Here is a 20,499-nt window from a genome sequence, read left to right as displayed (position 1 = left end):
TTGGTGGACATTTGAACTTTTTAATGTTCTCAATATTGATTGGACATGCCTTTTCATGTGAACCATTTATTTCTTCTTTTGTTTACTTTTTCAGTGGGTAGACTTTTTGTTTCACTGCCGTATATGAATTTAATTCTATCTCATTTTATTTCTCTAGAATGCCAATGTGAACCTTCACCTTTTTATTTTGCCTCCAATGGCATATTTTTGAGGTCTTTTCATGGGATTGTTTCTCCAGCCTTTAAAAACATCTTCTCCTCTTTACTATTGCACAAATTGTCAATTGAATGTTGTGCATACAATATTTGTTCTGAATACTTTTGTCAACTAGTAAGCATGGCATGATGTATCAGGGCGAAACTAGCATAATGATAAGATACAATTTGATGTCTAGAGAATCCCCTATTTAACAAGCTAATATTGATTACTCTTACAAGCCATATCATTTTTATAGGACCATGTATATTGCAAGTACGATTAAAATTCAACAATCAAAAGGATCATCTCTCTCTCTCTCTCTCTCTCTCTCTCGCGCAGAGCAAACCATCAACGTTCTCCTCAATCCTCCCTTGGGAGAAGGGCTGCCCTAGGGGAGGCATTAAGCCTCATCCTAGCCCTACTCAACATCAAGATCTGTCCCTGGGAGGCTACGGCCCTGGTTTAGCCCTGCAGTGCTTCAGCCCTGCGAAGTACGCTAGTTTTGTTGTCCCTGCAAAGCTTTTCCCTGCGAGGTTACAGCCCTACGGCTGTGGTTTTGGCTCTGCGCAGGTTGGGGTGCTCTTCAGGCAATACTCAGCAGGGGACAGACCTGTGAATCACGAAACAAGGTTGAGCCTCTCGACAAGGTTGCGCAACTGTAGCAGGCCGTCAACAGAGAGTCTGCTTTGAGCATTTTCAAAGGTTGAAGTTTTGAGCAATCTGCTCTCCTCCCACCGTTTGCAAATTAGTGAGTGGTTCCTTTCTACCTCCTCAAGCACAGGGATGACTACCCCAAAGACCCCCTCCAAAACAAGACCGAGTTTTGCAACAGTGCTGGCAGCCCCTAGCAAACTCGATCGCATCACGCAGTTGCAAGAAACTCTTGATCGAGTCCTGGAAAAACTTTGAACTCAAATCTCACCTCAGCAAATTAGAAGAACAATTCAATTCTATGGTTGACCTCACCACCGACAAGGTAAAGGAGGTTGAGGCTAAGGTTAGCCAAGCTCACTCAACAACCATCACCCAAGTGAAGACGTCTTTAACAAAGGAAATCTCCGAACAAAAATTGCAAGAAGATAATGCCCTCAAGGTACACATCGGTGGGCTCCCCTTGCAGTGGTGCACTGTTGAGGATACCCCTGAAGAGGCAATCATCAAACTCAACAACATTATTGAGCCAGCCAACGTCAAGCCAGAAAATGTCACTTTGATCAATGATACACATCGCCATGTGCGTCCCAAGCATTGTGTCCTTACTTTCAAGAACAAAGAGGAGCGGGTGAAGCTTCTACGTCAATCCCGCCTTCTCAAAGAAACCAAGCTTTGGATTGCAGAAGAACTGACCATGAATCAACTCAAGAGTAAAGCGAGCGAGCTTAAGAAGGTGAATGAAGCGCGTAAGCAAGGCAAATGGGCAGTCTACCGAGGTGGTAAAGCGATCATCCAGGAATTTTGAAATCCCAAACCGGCTCTCCCCTCAACCGACCCTTAGGTTTTTGTTTTCTCTTTTTTCCTACTCTACCCTCTTGATGGACCCTCAGTCCTTAACTGATATGTATTAGCCCACACTGAGAATGAATCGTTGTAATGTTGTGTTTTTGGTCCCATAGGTCATATTTGACCTCCATGGACGATAATCCAATCTCTCTCTCTCTCTCTCTCTCTCTCTCTCTCTCTCTCTCTCTCTCTCTCTCTCTCTCTCTCTCTCTCTCTCTCTCTCTCTCTCTCTCTCTCTCTCTCTCTGTGTGTGTGTGTGTGTGTGTGTGTGTGTGTGTGTGTGTGTGTGTGTGTGTGTGTATGCACCCATCCCTGCTCCTGCTCGCTTGCTGCTCCCCTGCCCCTTGTGCGTGCGTCTTCCCTCTGCCCTCCTACTCGCTCGCTGCACCCACCCTTGCTCACGCGCTCTACACCCACCCCTGGTCCTGCTCGCTCGCTGCTCCCCTACACCCTACCTGTGCGTGTTGCACCCCTTGCCCCACTGCTCTCTTTCCGTCCTTCTCTCTCTCTCTCTCTCTCTCTCTCTCTCTCTCTCTCTCTCTCTCTCTCTCTCTCTCTCTCTCTCTCTCTCTCTCTCTCTCTCTCTCTCTCTCTCTCTCTCTCTCTCTCTCTCTCTCTCTCGCACGCGTGCACGCGCGCGCTCTCTCGCTCGCTTGTTGCCCCTTGCCCCGGCTCGCGACGGCCCTACCCCCCTCCCCCCCCGGTACTCGCTGCTTTTTCCCGTAGCCCTTGCATAGAGAGAGAATGGGCATTTTTCCCAGCATAGAGAGAGAATGTGTTCCAAGAACATATAGAGAGAGGGGTGGTCCCAAATCGTAGAGAGAGAAGGAGTTCTCTAGGCATAGAGAGAGAAAGAGGGGTTTTTTGAGCGTAGAGAGAGAATAGGTTTGCACGGGTAGAGAGAGAGAGAGAGAGAGAGAGAGAGAGAGAGAGAGAGAGAGAGAGAGAGAGAGAGAGAGAGAGAGAGAGAGAGAGAGAGAGAGAGAGAGAGAGAGAATTGCGAGCGTAGAGAGAGAAATAGCTAGCATGCGTAGAGAGAGAGGGGAAAAACCTTTGCTTTGCTTCTGTCTCCCTCTCCCTCTCTCTTGCTGCGGCCTCTCAATCATAAGAAAGCAAAATAGCAAGGATGACCAAGTGTGTGTAGGGTGTGAGAGAGAGAGAGATGGCTTCGTGCATGCAAACCGCGCCTACGGGCTGGTCCGAGCACAGAGAGAGAGAGCCAGAGTGCGGTGGGGTGAGGTGGTGAGGGAGGGAGTGGGTGTGTGTGGTTTGTGGGAGATAGAGAGAGAGAGGTCATCTCATGCGCCTACGGGCTGGTCCAGAGGACGTGCAAGGGGGGGAAAGAGAGATAGGGGTGGTAGGGATGCTTTCGACCGTCTCTGAGCAAGGAAGGGGGGGAATTAAATGGGGTCATGGATGGGATATGAGGGAAAGGGGAGAGTGCATTATTATTGCTCCCCTAGGGGTTGTTCACATGGAACGAGAGACAATGAGGGAGAGGAAGAAAAAAGGGAGAAGGAAGGGGGAATGGAGGTAGTGAGAGAGGGGGAGAGATTGGGGGGGTCGGGCTCAGCCTGCCGATGGAAAGAAAACAAGGGGGAGGAGAGAGAGGCATGTGCGAGGCAAACAAAAGGGGGGGATAAGAGAGAGAGTGTGGACAATAATGAAAGAGAGAGAAAGATTTTTTCAAAAAAAACGACGACCCGCCATTTGTTTCCTAGAACCTTAGCTCTCTGGCCAGCCTAGAGGGTGGTGCGGATAACCCGGCATCAATGTCTCATAAAGAGATTTCAAGCAAAAAACTTCCTGATTTGTTTAGGGATCATTTGAGCAAGTTCATAAAGCACAATCGGGTCTACAGATGGCAAGCTCAATAATTCAAGGAGTGTCTACATCACTTCCTTGATGATGTGGTAGTGTCCATTGTGGAATTTGCTAAGAACTACACATTCAAGGAACAAAATCAGATTCAAGCAATGCACTGGTTCTCCAACCAGGTTACAATGTTCGCTCGCATTACGTATTTGCAAATGGCAGGGAGTCTCCACAAGTATTATCACTTCTATATTATGATGATAAAACTCATGACACCCTTTTTATTCAGCATTGATTCATGCTCCATCATGGTTGGTTAAAGGATTTTGGTGTATTGTTGAAGGAGCATTAAGTGTGGTCAAATGGTGTTGCCTCACTATTCAAAGCAAAAAGACCATTCTACTTTGTTGCCAGGTATAGGACTCTCACATGTTTGAAAATGACTTGGAATTTCTCGGGTTCAGGTCATCGGAAGGGTGAACACAATGGTGCAAGTGTGGTTATCAAGAGACATTTCACTGATGAGTAGTTGAAGCCAGACTATAGAAAATTGCAATGTGTGATAGATGTTTGAGAGAGACTATGTCTGATGGGGCTATCGCCATATATGCTTCCAAAGTACGGCCAATGACAAGAGTGTTTTGGGAGGTGAAGGAATGTGATGTGGCATTAGGAATAGAATGGGGTCTAGGAGGGCCTCTTTATTTGGTAGTTTAAGGAAGTCAAACCTTTAGTATCAAGAAAATAATCAAAGGATAGTTTTGAAATTAAACCAAGCAAAACAGTTAGTTTATTTGAACTAAGTTTCCCCCCAAAATGGAATTTAAAATCTAGCGGTTAAAACCATGTCATTTATCATATCTATGGAAAGAGCTCGATGCGTAGATTGCAAATATGTGATCTCCGCTCAAAGTGGAGATCATATGTGGGAGTTATGGAAAGCCTAAAATCATAAAATTTTCACCTCCTTTTTGGGGTGGAAAGTGCATTCTTTGACCACTCTTTCACATCTCTTACACACCCACCATTCTTGCACACACCTATTCGTCAAAATGCTAATCACCTCCATAATCTCATGGAAGATAAAGAGGCTCTCCTACACCCCATCCTCTTCCTAATGACAGGAACAACCATTGGGATTTCAAATTTGTGGATGGAGTTTGTGGGTTACATTGTGTCTCTGGGTACTCCTTAACATATGGAAAATCTCTTAGGTGTAGGCAATTCTCATGATTTTGTATCGCTTGTCTGCAAGGACAATGGAGGAGGTGTTCTAATAATGCACATGTTTTGAGTGGGAGCACATTACCCTTGAATCTACTGAAGATGTTGAACCTAATGATGAAAGTGATAATCTTGCATATGAAGGCCACCACGATGTTTTGAGCAAGTGATAATTTTGTTGTCATAGCACCTCATGGAGGAGCTTACAAATTTCTTTTTCTTGAAATTCAAAAGTGAGAAGGACTTTGGTATGAACAAGAAAAACAAAATCCCTACGAGTTCAAACTATTATGAAGTAAGCCTCAAGCTAGCTTGCAATCTGACCTTGTAAGAGCCATCAAGATCCCAATGGAAAAAGCTCGATCTGGGAGAACATTCTTGATGTCCTCAGAAGCATACGAGGCTATTTATAATAGCACTCCATATGATCTGTAGCTTTGATGACCTTAATTCAGTTTCTCTTTTAACTCTGCACACAAATTTCCCTCACTTTATGTATAGGTTCACAGATCTACTTTGTTGTTCATAAAAGATCCAAAACGTAATCTCTCTTGAAGTTTCTCAATGATGTCTGCATTACTCTCTTTGTACACAAACATATATGCACAATACTAAATACCATTTCATATAGTAGAAGCAGGAAGTAAGTGAATGTTGAAAGTACAGTGATACCACACCACTACCTCACACACCCCAAGGAGAATTTTATCGGATTTTAGGGAAGAGTTTCTTGGTTGATTCACTACCGGAGATTCACTTGTTCTTCGAGGATATGGATCAGATCCAGTCTTTATGCTCATAACTACATGCTACCAGAGGGGAACTCTCAGCATACAGCATATGCCTCGATATCTCTATAGCTTTTCAGGACTATGGTCAACATTACCCTTTGGAACGTATGCTACGCTCGCTGCCACCACGTCCTGGGTACACATCAATCAACTAGAGTGGGCATTCTAACTAACATTTGGGTTGATAAGATACATACATTACATAGTCAGTGGGAGTCGCCCTCAGGATCATCAAGGGCAGCTAGGGAGCGCATGCATGCTTTTATCAGATGATGGGCCAAATTACCTATGTTTTTCAAAAAATTTAGAGGGTAGATCTAGTGACCCTTTTGGCCACCCCAGTGGTTTATTTTGCACTCCTCCCATATGCCACCTTGAGGAGGTAGACATAGTAGTAGAGATGTTATGATCCAGTTGTTTCTCGATATGGTACACCCTCGGCGATGGGCTATGTTTTTTGCATCTCCAAGGCTCTCTTGTACACAGTGGTATAGAGATGTTTCTTTCCTTAAAAAAAAAAGAAATTTAGGAGATCTGTACATGGTTACTACCTAGATTCCAGAGGAGTACAAAAAGGTATAATTCCTCTGATTCTATAACAAAAGGCGTATATTATAACGGGATAAAGAAATATGTTCCATCGGTAAACACATTGTTCCATCACAAAGAAAAGTAATTACAATGTTTTTCACTACCATATGACATGAAGTATGGCAAAACAGAGTATTCCATTACAAAACAAATCCATTACAATGTTTTTTCACTGCCATGTGTCATGAAGTATGGCATACACTATACGGGGGGGTACATAAGTATGTTCCATCACAGATCAAGGTTACAATGTCTTTTCACTTCCACATGGCACTCATATTGGCTTATCTTGATACTTCTCTTGCCATTTATGAGTGAGATCTTTATCCTCATTATCAAATTGTCTCGGCAATTTGCTCATGCTAGCAGATTGTGGTCGATCAGATCAGAAAGCCACCCCTCTAGCCAAGCTCATAGCTTTCCAGATAGAAATAACCCCATCTCCAAGGCACTCTGATCTTCCATTTTCTTCACCACGCATGACATGCCGGGAGTGCTAACACTAGAATGGTAACAGGACACTTTTGTCTTGTTAAGTGACCATTTTTCTTGAATTATTTGAAGAGTATAAAAATGAATTTTTAGGTGGTATGTTAGGAAATAGGGCGTAGCTTAGTAAATTACTTAATGAAGAGGGATAATTTTCACACACAAGAGATTATAGAGTAGAGAGAGAGAGAGAGAGTACACACGATATACGTGGTTCACCCAATGTGGGCTACGTCCACGGGAAAGCAGCCACCGCTTTAGTACTTCAAAACAAGAAGTAGGTTTCAAAGGGATTATTCCCTTTTGGAGCTCCCACCTTGCTTCACTCTCACCACCTCGCACCCACCTTGTTGCATCAACTTCACACTGTCAAATGTGTGTAGGAATGGCCTCCTTTTATAGGCCAAAAGGGCTGCCCTCTCTCATGAGAGGTAGCCATGTGTAGCCGCCCTTGTGTAGATAAGTCCAAATCTGACCCTCCAATCCGCCCATGTGTGGCCACCCTTGAGAAGACAAGTCCTCCTTTGAAATCGGCCACCGGCCATTGACTTCTGACTACCAGCCACCGGCCATCGGCCAACCGGCCAAACGACCGTCCGTTTTTCGACCACTTTCCGACCGCCATCCATCCATAATATTCGGGCAAAAAAGGAATATTTTGGTGAAGGCTGGCCGTGGAAGTTTTTCTTTCCGACGAGTGATTTTGTTTTTCGGCGAGTGATTTTTCTTCATATATGATGGCTTCGCGTCATAACGGGGGCCTTACAAATGTGTGTTTTTAATACGAAAAATTACAAGGGGTAAATCAGACTCCACACTTAACATGTTATATATCCACAAAGCTGCCTTGTGACGTGAAAAAAAATTGACATTTTTTGAAATATCGATCTCACCATTAACCTTACTCTTGTACAACATTTTTGAACCAAAATTGTGTGAAAAAACGGGTCCTGTTTTTGGCTTTTTTCTCAATTTTTTGCAGCTATACCACTCTAAACTTTATGTAGAGACTATACATCCTTTTCAATTTACATCCACCACTACTTGTGTGTTTGCATGTCTAGTTGCAGGGTGTATGCATGAATAGGTGGACTTACTACACCTATGTCCTGGACAAAGGTAGCACATTGGCAGCTGCCTCCCGATTCCTAGTAAAAAGGGTAAGGGTAGTTGAGCTTTTCTTTAATGGTTGAGCGGTAATGAAATGGTCTAGCGCACGTTTGCCAAAATTTCCAATCTCTGTTACTCATTCTCCCTTCCTCTCTCTCTCTCTCTCTCTCTCTCTCTACACCTATGTCCTAGACAAAGGTAGCACATTGGCAGGTGCCTCCCGATTCCTAGTAAAAAGGGTAAGGGTAGTGGAGCTTTTTTTTAATGGTTGAGCGGTAATGAAATGGTCTAGTGTATGTTTGCCAAAATTGCCAATGTCTGTTACTCATTCTCCCTCCCTCTCTCCCTCTCTCTCTCTCTCTCTCTCTCTCTCTCTGTCTCTCTCTCTCTCTCTCTCTCTCTCTTAAGCACTTTAGCGAACACCTCCATTTTTTACCTCCCTATTAAAAATCCCCTTTTCTCATTATCTCCCTCTTTGGATGATATTGGGCAACAGTACAACTTAAACCACCAGCAATGAATCTAAAGATAAGGTAGGTTTTCTCATTCTCGATCTCTATCTGTCTCTTTCCATCTCTCTCTCTCTCTCTCTCTCTCTCTCTCTCTCTCTCTCTCTCTCTCTCTCTCTCTAAGGTACAAAAAAATTGAAGATGAAATTTTGGGTTAGTACTATTTGAAAAGCACTAATGGGTGATAAGATGTTGTTACCTGCCTCCTTTTTCTCTCTCTCTCTCTCTCTCTCTCTCTCTCTCTCTCTCTTTCACACACACACACACACACACACATTGGAAGTCCAAGCAAAAGATAAAAAGGAACCTAACTCAAGGAGGATCATTTACAAAAGCACTTAGCATGGATATGGACAAACAAAAAAATGTTAAAAATCTATAAAAGCACCAAGAGGTGCATGCCTGATAAAAGAAGGGGAACAATTGGTGCCTTACCTTGATTTTCTTGAGCGCATGGGTGTAATGAAAGCACTGGATGTGGATCCGATGAGCTATACTTATAAAATTACAGGCTCGAAATATTGTAAGCCCACCCACATTCCCTATGCACTGGCATAGAGCTCCCCACATATGTATCTACTACCCTACGGGCTCCCCTCATACCTGCGCACATAGGAGAGTCCTCTCAGATGCATTACACACACACAAACACATGCAAGGTTGTTGCTGCTCGACTCTTCTCATACACAATACACATACACACACCTCTTGCGGCAAACTACCCCATCACACAACGGCCTTCGATCATCCAGAATTGTGATTTGTAGTGTATTTTGGTGGCGGAAAGGCAGCACATAAGAAGGCTTGGAGATACTACTCATCTCAACAAACGATAATCTGACACTGTTTTTTGACGTTTTCCTTTTGATGTTTTACTTTTGGTGGATTTGACTTAATCATGAAAAATATGATATATATGCCCATTAACTTAGGATCGACTCGTCATAAGACTCTGTTCTGCATAGAATTCCTTACAAGTATTATACTTGTTGGGTATTCATATAAGGCATAAGATGACAAGGTATATTAAGAAATCTCTCAAAATAAATGATCTGCATGGTATTAGACACAAGATGAGTATACGAACAAGCAAGGAGCATTCCAAACTAGCTTTGGGTTTCCCAATAACATTCTATAAAGAAAGAAATCCAACCTTATGTTAAAATGATCAGCAAGGGGGGACAAATACTATGGTATAGATTGTGAGCTCCATGAACATGCACCTGATTTACCTTGTTTTTTTGAAAATTATTACGGATAATCTTGTGAAGGACTTGGCAATTAGATATATACAGCGTATATCTTACTGGAATGGCTTTGTAGACATAAAAATGAAAGCTGGCTGATTGTAAGTCTGATAATGGTGAACATTTGCTCAGGAATTGGCATCTTTTATGGTCCTTTTTTTTTGGCAGCCCTACATCGGTTATCAAACAAGTGCAGTTTCAACACAAATCATACGAATGAAGACCCTGAGCTTTTAGGTAAACATTATGTCTACTGAGAGGATGTCCAACCAAAATTTAGCATGTTTTCTTTTTAGGTTTTCTAGACACTATGATAAATAGGTTTATAACAAGTTGCTTTTGAGTATAAAGAATTGGTTTTGAAACAATGAAAAAGTTTTTTAACATTATGAGGATTAGTCTACGATCTTGTAAAGAAAGTTTTTTGGAATGATATGTTGATTGGTATACTTATTGAAGAATAGGTTTCCAAGCTTGGTTTTTAAAGAAAATCCTCATGTGAGGCTTCTCAGAGAGGAGGACATGTTTATTTTGAAAAACGGATCTAAGTACAAATGAGCCTCTGCCAAAATTTTGTCAAAATAAAAAAGCTATTTCTAGATGTTATTTGCATATCAACAATTTTGAGTCCATCATAACCTTGTCCATAAATTGATATACATACTAAGAAATATTTTTTCGAGTGTTTTTGGGCTTATTGCTTAAAATAAAATCCTCATGTGAGGCTCCTAAAAGAGAAGGGCATGTTTTCTTTTTGAAAAATGGGTCTACTTACAAACAAAACTCTGCCAAAATTTTGGTAAAAAACATTACTTCTAAATTAAAGGTAGTATCTCTCTCTCTCTCTCTCTCTCTCTCTATATATATATATATATATATATATTATATATATATATATATATATATATATATATATATATATATTCTCTCGCTCTCTCACTCTATCTACCTTTGTGGGATGCATGTCTAACCTCACCATCCTATTTTATTGCAGTATTAGCAAGAACCACGATTAATTTGTCAAACCATGGGACGAAGCTGACTTGACTAGTGCATAGAGTCTACAAGAGATTGTCCATCTCTCAGAAAACAACTCACAACTCGCATCTAACTCAAGCTACACTCAAGTGACTGAAATCACCAAAAGGCAATCACTCATTGGCAAACAAATCACATCTGTTACAGCATCAAATGACATCCAAACGTAATGAAACTTCTAGGACATGTTTATAAGACCTAAGCACAGATGCTTATGGTCTCAAACCCCACTTTAGGTGAAGTTCCAAAATCGTGATTATTAACGCAATGGATTTTTGACCTAGTCGTTTTCGACCCAGAATGCATCTAAATGCTTAGTAATGATGCCCCAATATCCCGCCTATGCTTAGTTTTTGATTTAAAAGTATAAATTCCTAGTTACGATGAAATTAGGCCACGGGTCGACGATGCCAAAAGCTACGAAATACTGTGAATTGCGTACGTCAATGCATAGAGCTCTTACCTACAGTTGCAATTGCAACAAACACTATTGCAATGTGACAATCGGGGAGGGAGTAGGAAGCTTGAGAAGGAGAGGAGTGAGCACCATTAGCTCACCCTGTGTATTTCTCATCCAAAAACCCTGGGTGGTCAAAACTAATAATCTGGAGTTCTACCAAAGCTGGAAAATAACTGGTTGATACAATCTGGAAGCTTGTAGCCCCGACTCATTAATTATAGATTTTATCCTAGAAAATAGGAGTTACAATTTTCCCACTTCATCAAAATAAAAAATGTTTTACAAAGAGAACTCTGAAAAATGGTGTCCGTGTTAGCTTGCTGCTAACATTCCCCCCTCCTCGCCTGTGTTGTCTCTTGACATAGCTTTATGGACTAAAATAGTCTTCGGGTTGTTGGCTGGCGAGGCGGTCTTTAAGCGCATCCAATGCCTTCTGGTATCTAATTTTTCTTTCTTTGTCTAGCACTTGCAAAAGTTGCATGGTTACTTTATTCTTCAGCTCCACCGCTGAGTAGCCTACAAATCTGGATGTAAAGTTGCTGATCACCGAAACAAATATCTTTGTTCACCAGGTGAAGAATCCAGTGTAGAAAGCTTCCTCAAATGCCAACATATTGCTCAATGGTAAAAAGGTACATTTGGCATAGAAGCTGTAAAGTACTTCTTCGGAAGGATGACTACTTAGATCATAGCATAACCCCTTGTTACCTTCTAAAAATGACATCCATGGGGCTCCTGCTTGCTCAGGCTCATTAAAAACTTGGATGCATGTGAGCAACATTCTGCAGATCTTATATAACATGGTGGAGGAGAGATCTGGTAGACCCTTGAAGAAAGACATGGCGCCCATTAGGGTTTTCACCATGTATTCCTCTGTTGCTTGTCCTCTCTTTGAAGCTGGCAGTCTGGGGTAGTTAAGCCAAGTTGGCCTCTTCTTTGTCAGTGATTCATTCTCTTGCCATGTCCTTACTCTAAGTACAGGAAAAAATGTGGGATCTCTTTGCAGGGTTGCAGATGCTCTTGTGAACAGAATCAGATATCTCGGATTCTTGTTGAACCAGCTTAATCTCCACTTTGGGTGGTCTTTATCTGCGTCATCTTCTTGCATGTCTTTGTACAGCCTCTCTTTTACCTGTAGTAATTCCACTTTGATGAGAGGGTATGGCAGGGATTGCTAATGCCATTGAGCATTGATCTGATTGGGAGTGAGTTGAGTGACGTTGACAGAGTGTAGAACTCTCAACTCCCAATCCATTGTGGCTTTCCACTGCTCATCCACCTCTTTGGTGATCTTCTCGTTCAGTGTGTCTTCTTCAGCTTTTGATAGCTAGACCATTGGCATTGTGTCTGCATTTGTGATGTTAAGCTCAAAATCCTCTTCACCACTCGGCTCTACTGTGTACTGTGTCTCAAACTCACCAAATGAGACCAAGGGTATTTTTATCTGTGGCGGCTCTGAAGTGCCTGCCTCTTTCTGCGTGTCTGGGTTTCCATCTCTGAGGAGTTGGTTAACTCTCTCGAGCTCTGTTATTTCTTTCAGGAGATCTTCTTCTCTCTGGATCTGCATTAGTGCCAGGTCCCTGTGATGTGATTGCTCCAACTTTAACTCTAAGTCAGGGTCCTTGTTCTTCTTTTCTACTACCTTGTACACTTCATTAGTCCCTTTGATCGAGGCCACAACTAGATTTTCTCTTATTTTCCGTAAGAAGATTGCATGATCATTGATCCACTGTTCAGAGTACTATAATGAGGCATTTGCAACATCCAGTTGCACTTGAATTTTTTGAGCTGACAGGGATGTCGTAAGAAGTTCATTCGTAACTTCTGTCAGCTGCTCGTCTTTTGCTTTGTAGGTATTGTATAATTTAGTGAGCAGATCACCTATCTCTTCCATTTCTTTTTGCTGCCTATCTCTAGCTAGCTGATGCTGTTCAGTTTCTACTTTCATCTCCTACACCTCTCTCTGAAGATCGGTGATGAGACAGTCATCCTGTCTTCTAACTCTCCTTGGAGAGTGTCTATCACCATTTCAAGCTCGTTGGCATTTGTGATGTGGCTAAGTGCTGGTGAACGAAGTCTCTCCATCATGTCTTGCATCTACCTTGCATATTCATTTACTTGCAGTATAACCTCGTCATTTGACTTCCAATCCTCTTGTCTTGCCAGCTGAGATGTGTTTGCAACCTCATGTGCGTCTTTTGGCTACGTCGTAGATGTTGTTTCTTCTTGTGTGGAGGTAGAGGGTTGGTATTTTTCTTTGTCATCCTGAGGCTTTGTTGCCTCGGTGGTTTCTAGCTGAGTGGAAGTAGAGGGTGATGGCCCAGATTTTGTTGTCTCTTCTGGTGCCAGACTCACTTCCTTATCTCGCTTGGGTTCTTTCTCTTGTGCAGTGGTAGCCTCTTTTTCTGGCTCTGCTTCTTTATCAACCTTTTTCTCTTTAGTGTTTTGAGTAGCTTCGGCGGCTTCCTCTTGTTCAGGCTCTACTTCTTTATCTTTTTGCTTCTTGTGCTGGTCAGCCTCTTGTACAGATCTTGTTTCTTTATTGGCCTCAGATTTAATGGTTTCCTCTTTCTCAGGTGATGGTGGTGGGCTTGGCATGGGATGGTCCTGTTGCTCTATAGGCAGTGAGGTGGGTATGGGAGACTCGTATCCTTGCTCTTGTGCTTCTTCTCTAGCCGCTCCTCAGCTTGTCTTTGATTCTCCACCTCTTTGGTTTTCCTTGCCGCGTCTTCTGCTTCCTTCAGCCTAAGAGCTTCATCTTCTTGGTGCATTTTTTCCAAACGCTCTTTCGAATCTTCAGCTTCTTCCTTGGGCCTTTAAGTCCAGTAGGCACCCATTTCTCTTTGTCCTTCCCTTGTGCTTGTCTACTGTGCTGGTAGGCATGTTTCTCTCTTTCAAAGCATGCTTGGTTTTGTGCGGGATCTTCTTGGTGGGCGGCCACATCTTTTCTTTTTATTTCTTCTCTATGGGCTCTCTTTTCCTTGTTGTCCGAGCTCTTGTTGATGTGCCTTTCCGGCGAGCTGTCAGTTGATTCTTCATCGGATTTATGGGATCTTTTTCCTGACCTTGTAGATCTTGGAGAGGGTTGTGCTGTCAACATTCATGTTCTTTTATCAGGAGCAGGTGGTAAATTGTCTGCCATGCCAATGGCATGGTATGCTATCCTTCTCAAGACTTCTGGCACACCCAAGTAAGTGATTTTTCCTTCTTTCTTGGTGCCCTTCAAAGTGGTCAGGACGTACTAGGTATGGTCCACTGGTTGCCTTGTTGTCAACTTCAGAACTTGAGTGAATGTGGTGGCAACTACGTGATTTGGTGTAGTGTACCTTGGTGGCCTTTTTGCCAAAAAATGGAAGTGCTGATGGTACAAGCGTGCTGGCTTTTCTACTTGTTTGTGAATTAAATCGATGAAGGTGGTCACGGATGCCTCTTTGGTAAAGGTTTTTCCTGTTTTCCTGTCCCTTGCTTGCATGGCCATTCCTTCTGTGGACAGTCTGAGTACCTCTGCCACTATATCTTTAGTTATCACTACTTCCACCTTGTTCCCTTGGGGGTCAGTAATCTGTGCAGTTCCATCTTCAATGGTGGATAAAAGCTGGTAAGCTTTCTAAAAATCCACTTTGCAAGGCTCATGTTCATAGAAATCCCTGAGTCCTAGCCTACCATTAGCCTCTTTAGTCTCTGGCTTTGTGGCTACATCATAGACTTCCTTCGGTAAGCGTTGAAACTCCACTTGATGTCCCTCTTCACTTTTGAGCCTACCGGTGAAGAATGAGAGATAAGCTGTCCTGGCGGCTTTGACTGATTCTGGATCCAACTGATATGCGGGCAGTTCCTGTAGCTTTTCTTTTGATTGAGCTTCTTCTTGACCCTCTCTGCTGCTTGCATGGCTCCTGTTCAGTGAATAGAGTGTAAAGTTAGCAGATTTGTTGAAATTTTCTCTAAAATGTTCTTTAGGCTGAAATGCTGACAATTTTGGTCCAATTTGCTTCAAATCAATTTTTAAACAAGCATAGATGCATAAAAACATGCAAGGAACAAAACTGTGAAGTAAAACAAATTTTTGCAACCAAAGTAAATAATCGCGATTATTTATAGCTGAGAAAAAATTTCAACTTTTTGCAAACTTGGCTTCGTAGGCTTGAAGTATATTCCAAATACATGCCTTGATTGAAATATGCGCTCGTTTGGACGCATAGGGTGAAAATAGTACCAGATTTTGGCTTTAGGTCTCTGGAACAGTAGATAAAAAGGAAATTTGAGATTTTTAGCTCCAAATTGATTCAAAATTGGCTAGTGGGCTTAACACATCATGTACTTTGGATGTATGATGGAAAAATATCAAAACTCCCCAATTTGGACCAGAAAGTAAATAATAGCGATTATTAACTTTTCTTCCAAAATTGACATTTTTTGGTACAAACTGGTTCTAAGCATTGTATAGACCTTGTATATGAGATATAAGGTGATTTCGATCAAGAAATGTGGTCAAAAACCAAGAAATTGGCTTGCAAAGACTTCTTTGCGTTTTTTCACAATTTTCCAAGTAATGGGCGGTCATTTTGGCTCATACTTGATTTTTGGCATGTAATAGGTGTGTACACATGATAGGTGAGCTGAGGTGACAATTTCCAAGCAAAACTGATGCAAAAGTAAATAATTGTGATTATTTACAACAGTGATAATTTATTTGCAAAACTTACAAATTTTGACCTAGACATATTCCATATACCTAATATAAGTCCTAAACTAAATTTGGTCAAGTTTGGTCATGCCGGCATCACTTTGTGCTTTGTCGACTTTGAATTCACCTTTTTTTGTGGCTACACTGCTTGTTGGGTTGGTTGGTCAAATTTGAGGCTTTGGACTTGTCCGCAACATAATCGTGAAGCAACCTATCCAATTCTGGCCCGTTTGGAGTTAGTTTGACCTCGTACGTTGAATTTGATGCTTTGTAACCTTCGAGCCATTTTCTGTTTTTCGAGGGCTTTGCTTGATGGATTTCACCAAACCAATCATATACATTGTATATGGACCTCATAAGCAAGCTATCTGTGGAGTCAGATCAAACTTCTGGCGTTTGCCAAAAACCTAGCTTTTCTATTGTGGACCCCCTCGACCCCTGTCAAATGGTCAACCGATGATATAGAAAGGTTCTATTATGTTAGGGAATTCTATGGTTCAAATCCCATCTGATTTGATCAAGCTGGCAGGCCGCTATGGTCAGTTTTTGGTCGTAGGTCTTCGTGCACTGCTCGATTTCTAGGGCTTTAGACTAGCTACGAGCCGTACAAAATGGATCATTGAAAATTAAAGAAATTACCCCTCATGTCTCGTGTGTAAAGGCCCTGAAAATGGTCAATTGTGGGCTCAAGAAAAGCCGCGCAAAAGAGGCCGAAATCTCTCTCTACAAAGGCTGCAAGTGGAAATGAGGTGGTTTTAGCCTACCTTGGAAAATATCTATACTCGGACTTCCCGAACCAATTTTCTCCAAATTTCCCCCTTAGTCCTACTATGCCGTGAAATCTATGTTAGACTCAAAAATTTTCCCTGATCGGATTCCTGTAGCTCATTCTGCAAGAATTTTGCAAAAGTAGACCTGGCCACCTAATTTAGGCTTCCCGCTTCCATCTTCTGATTAAGCCTCATTATCAATAAAAATGATGAAAAATGCCCAAAAAAGATACTATTTTTTAATGATTTTCTGATAGTTTATACACTATTTACACTGATCAGGGAAGATATTATCAGTGAATTTTCCCTTGATGATGAATTATAAGGGTATTATTAGGTAATTTTACAAAAAATCACACGTTAACATCAAACTTTTTCCTCCCTCTTCAAACATTGCCCTTAATTACTTGGTACTTAGTGCCCTTCCACCCCTCCTAGATGACGTACTCCGGGATGACGGTGTGCATGGGTTGAACAATTGTGTCTATGCATAGCCGTGGTTGGCTCTACCATGCTATGAAGATCAATGTAATTCAAACCAATATGCTGTGAAAGAGCTGGGTCCTGAGTATTAAGTCAAGGGTTTCCAATGTCGAGTTTTACTGTTGATGTCTTCCAAAGAGCAAATCTTGTAGCTTGTGTGCTCTCTGTTTAATTGTACCATCAGGATGTTTCAGCACACTGATTGCTTGAGATTTTGGTGCCACTTGTATTTGTTGTCGAGCTTTTTCTCACCATTGGTAGCTTGGTCTGCTTGATGCTGTATGGTTTGGTGGAGTCTTTAGAGACTTAACTCGCCATTGCTTGATTGGATTTACGGTTTATGGAGAAGATAAGTGCTCCTTTTTCTTCCAAACCATTTCCATGTTAGGTTCCTTGCTCGGAGATGCTCGTTTCTGTCTTTTAACCCTTGGAACTTTCTTTTGTTTTGTCGCTGAAGTTTTAGGCACCCAGATCTGATTCGGTTTGTCCTTAAGCTGTGCTTTTGGTACCCAAATTTTCCTGACTCCTTGCATGCTACTTCTAGCATTTGATTGTCTAGGGGATGGAGAAGATTGGCTACTTTGTGGTTTGGTCTATTGACTGCTCTTTTCCGTTCCTCCTTGCTTGGTGCAATTGGAACAATGAGCTGCCCTCCTTTAGGTGATGGCTTTAGCTGATTTGTATCCCAATTTGTTACTGCTTTGTATGTTTGCATCCAGGGAATTCCAAGAATCATCGTCTCATTCAGGTGTTCATTTGGTAAACATACAAATTGATGAGGACATGAACATCCATGTACTATCACGTTCACGTTGACTACTCCCAATGTTGGAGTTGGTTCTTGTTGCATCCTTCGATTGCCGTTATTCCTGCTATCAATGCTGGACTTGTTGCCTTTTTGTACGTGGAATAACTTACTGCATTTACTCTAGCTCCTGTGTCAACTAAAGCATTTGGTCCTATGATTGTTGAGATGTACTTTGATGTGTAGGTCCATTCCATCTAACCAGTCATCATCTGTTGAAACTACGTCTTTAGGTAATTCCCATTGTCGATCATCTACTTCTAGAGTGTTGATGGGAATCGGTATCTGTTGATTCTTGAGAGCAGCTTTCCGCTTGAGTACCCGAAGCCGAGCTTCCTCTTGGGCTTCATCAATAACGTGCTGTCGTTTAATCCTCCTTTGCTTGGTTGCATGCATTCTTTCTAGAAATTCATTGGTTAGTGGAAAATTGTATTTCTTTAAATAACATCCACTAATCTAGTTAGCCATTGGTTCACCATCTAGGGTGGACAATTTTATTGCTCCACTTGGAGATACGTCTCCAATGATAAACGGTCTGTTTCCTTTTTTTTAAAACTTGGGAATGTGTTGCTTAAAGGAATAGATCAAAACTAAGTCCCCTTTATTGAAGATTTTTGTGATTAAGTGGGAATCAAAAAACTTTTTTTTTTTCTACTTTTGTGCATAGATATGAGCTACAACAGGTAGCCTTTGCTCATCTAGCTTTTCCAAATCTTCAAGTCTTTTTGACAATTCATGTCCAGTCCACTCAAGATTTTATGCTACCCTTAATGTTGGCAATAGAAATTCTATTGGAAGTATGGCATCAAGACCATAAACAAGGTTAAAGGGTGTAGCATTTAAAACTGTTTTGAATGAAACTCGATAAGCCCATAGAGAAGTATGGAGATTTATTTCCGAGTCTGTCCTTCCTTAACTAATCACTATAGTCAATACCGAGCTAAGAATTTTATTCGTATGATCAGCTTGTCCGTTTTCTTATGGGTGATAGGGAGCTAATTTGTTATGGATGACCATAAACTCATTAAGCAAATACTCAATTACCACATTAAGGAAATCAGTTCCGCGATCACTGAAAATCTCTATTGGTAGTCCATATCTCATGAATACATACTCATATAAGAATGCAGTAGTGATTCTGGCATCATTCTTTTGAGTTGCTTTAGCCTCGGTCCTCTTGGTCAAATATTCCGTAGCTATAATGATATATTGAGCTTGGGTTCTATAAGCAGGTGGCTGAATCGGTCCAACAAAATCTATACCCCATTTTGCGAAAGCTCTAGCTCCCATCATTGGTCTTAAGGGCATGCTATCTACTCGTGTTGGCATTTTTGCTCGTTGACAAGCATCACACCTTCAAACATATTTTCTGGCATCTACAAAAGTGTTGGCCACCATATGCCTGCCATCAAGATTGCTCTTGCGGTGGTCTTACTAGAAAAGTGACCTCCAGCTAATCCAGCATGTGCTTGTTCTATAATCAAAATATACTCGTTTTCATTTGTACAAAGACGTAAATGTTGATCTTTACCTCTCCGATACAATTGGTTCCCCATAAGAGCGTAGTCTCTTGCTTCATTCCAATTGCTCTTTGACGGCGTTTACTCATATCTTCAAGAAATGTTTGGTTCGATAAATAAGTAACCAAATAATTACTCCACTTAGGAACAAATGACATTTGAAACAATGTTACATGAGGTATAGGTGTTTGTTTTTGACATTGAGGTCAATCCTTTACAAAAGATTGAACATCTCTCCTCATAGTCGGCCAAAATACTCCAAGTCTCAAGATGGTTGCATAGTTTGGTCTTTCGCAAAGTGAAGTCCTACTATGTAACATGTGCTTGACTCAGGTACTATTCTTTTTCTTCAGGAGTAATGCATAAAAGCAATATCCTGTCCCGATTTTTTTTGTATAGCCTACCAACTAGTAATTGATACATAGCCGATTGCTCGATTAATCCAATTGTGATAAGAAGTGGTATTTGTGAATCCACTTGAGCTATTGTCATCAATGACACAATGTTTTCCGACCATCAAGGTATCATTTCCACCGAGAACAAACAGGCATCTGGTAGATCATCGTCTACCCATTTAGGTGATTTTCCTGAAACAATCCTTGAAAAATGATCTGCTCATTGATGTGTAGTGCCCTTTTTTCCAACCGCAGTGAAATCTCCGTGTGCTACATGGCTTGCTGACCAAATACAACAAAGCTTGGTGGTCCACAAAGAACACAAACTTGTTGGCTAATAGGTAATGTCTATACTTTTTAACGGCATAGATCATTCCTAATCCTTCCCTTTTGGTGGTGGTGTAATTATTTTCTGCCATGTTCAATTGTCGGCTAGCATAAGAAATAGGAAAATCAATTTTTCCTTCTCCTGGTTGAGCTAGTATAGCAAAATTAAAAGCATCTACATGTACGTGGAATACCTTATTCCAATCTGGTGCTTTCAATATTGGAGCTGAGGTGAGAGCTTGCTTAAGATTGATGAACGATTCCTCACATGCCTCGGTCCACTCAAAGTGTGTGTTCAAGCTATACATGGGTTTTGAAATTATAGCGTACATGTAGATAAACCATCGGTAATATCCGCAATGCCCCATGAAGGCTTGTACCCCCTTTACTGTTGTTGGTCTAGCCAGATCAGCAATGACATGATTCCTAGCTATGCCATTTTTAGACACTATATGTCCAAGAATTTTTCCTTGTCTACCCATGAATGTGCATGTTTCAAAATTTAAGCAAATCCTATAAAGTCTACATTTTTCGAATACCTTT

The 20,499-nt window shown here is 41.5% G+C and overlaps 1 pseudogene; it reads left to right on the top strand.

The window, feature by feature from the left end:
- The first annotated feature begins 981 nt into the window (after positions 1 to 981).
- On the top strand, positions 982 to 1,763 carry LOC147418888 (uncharacterized; annotated as a pseudogene).
- Positions 1,764 to 20,499: the final 18,736 nt, after the last annotated feature.

The sequence above is a fragment of the Adiantum capillus-veneris genome, chromosome 29, assembly GCF_014529385.1.
Source record: "Adiantum capillus-veneris isolate H3 chromosome 29, ASM1452938v2, whole genome shotgun sequence".
Taxonomy (NCBI): domain Eukaryota; kingdom Viridiplantae; phylum Streptophyta; class Polypodiopsida; order Polypodiales; family Pteridaceae; genus Adiantum; species Adiantum capillus-veneris.
Note: the sequence above shows the minus strand (reverse complement) of the source record. Positions and strands in the feature narration are given on the sequence as shown.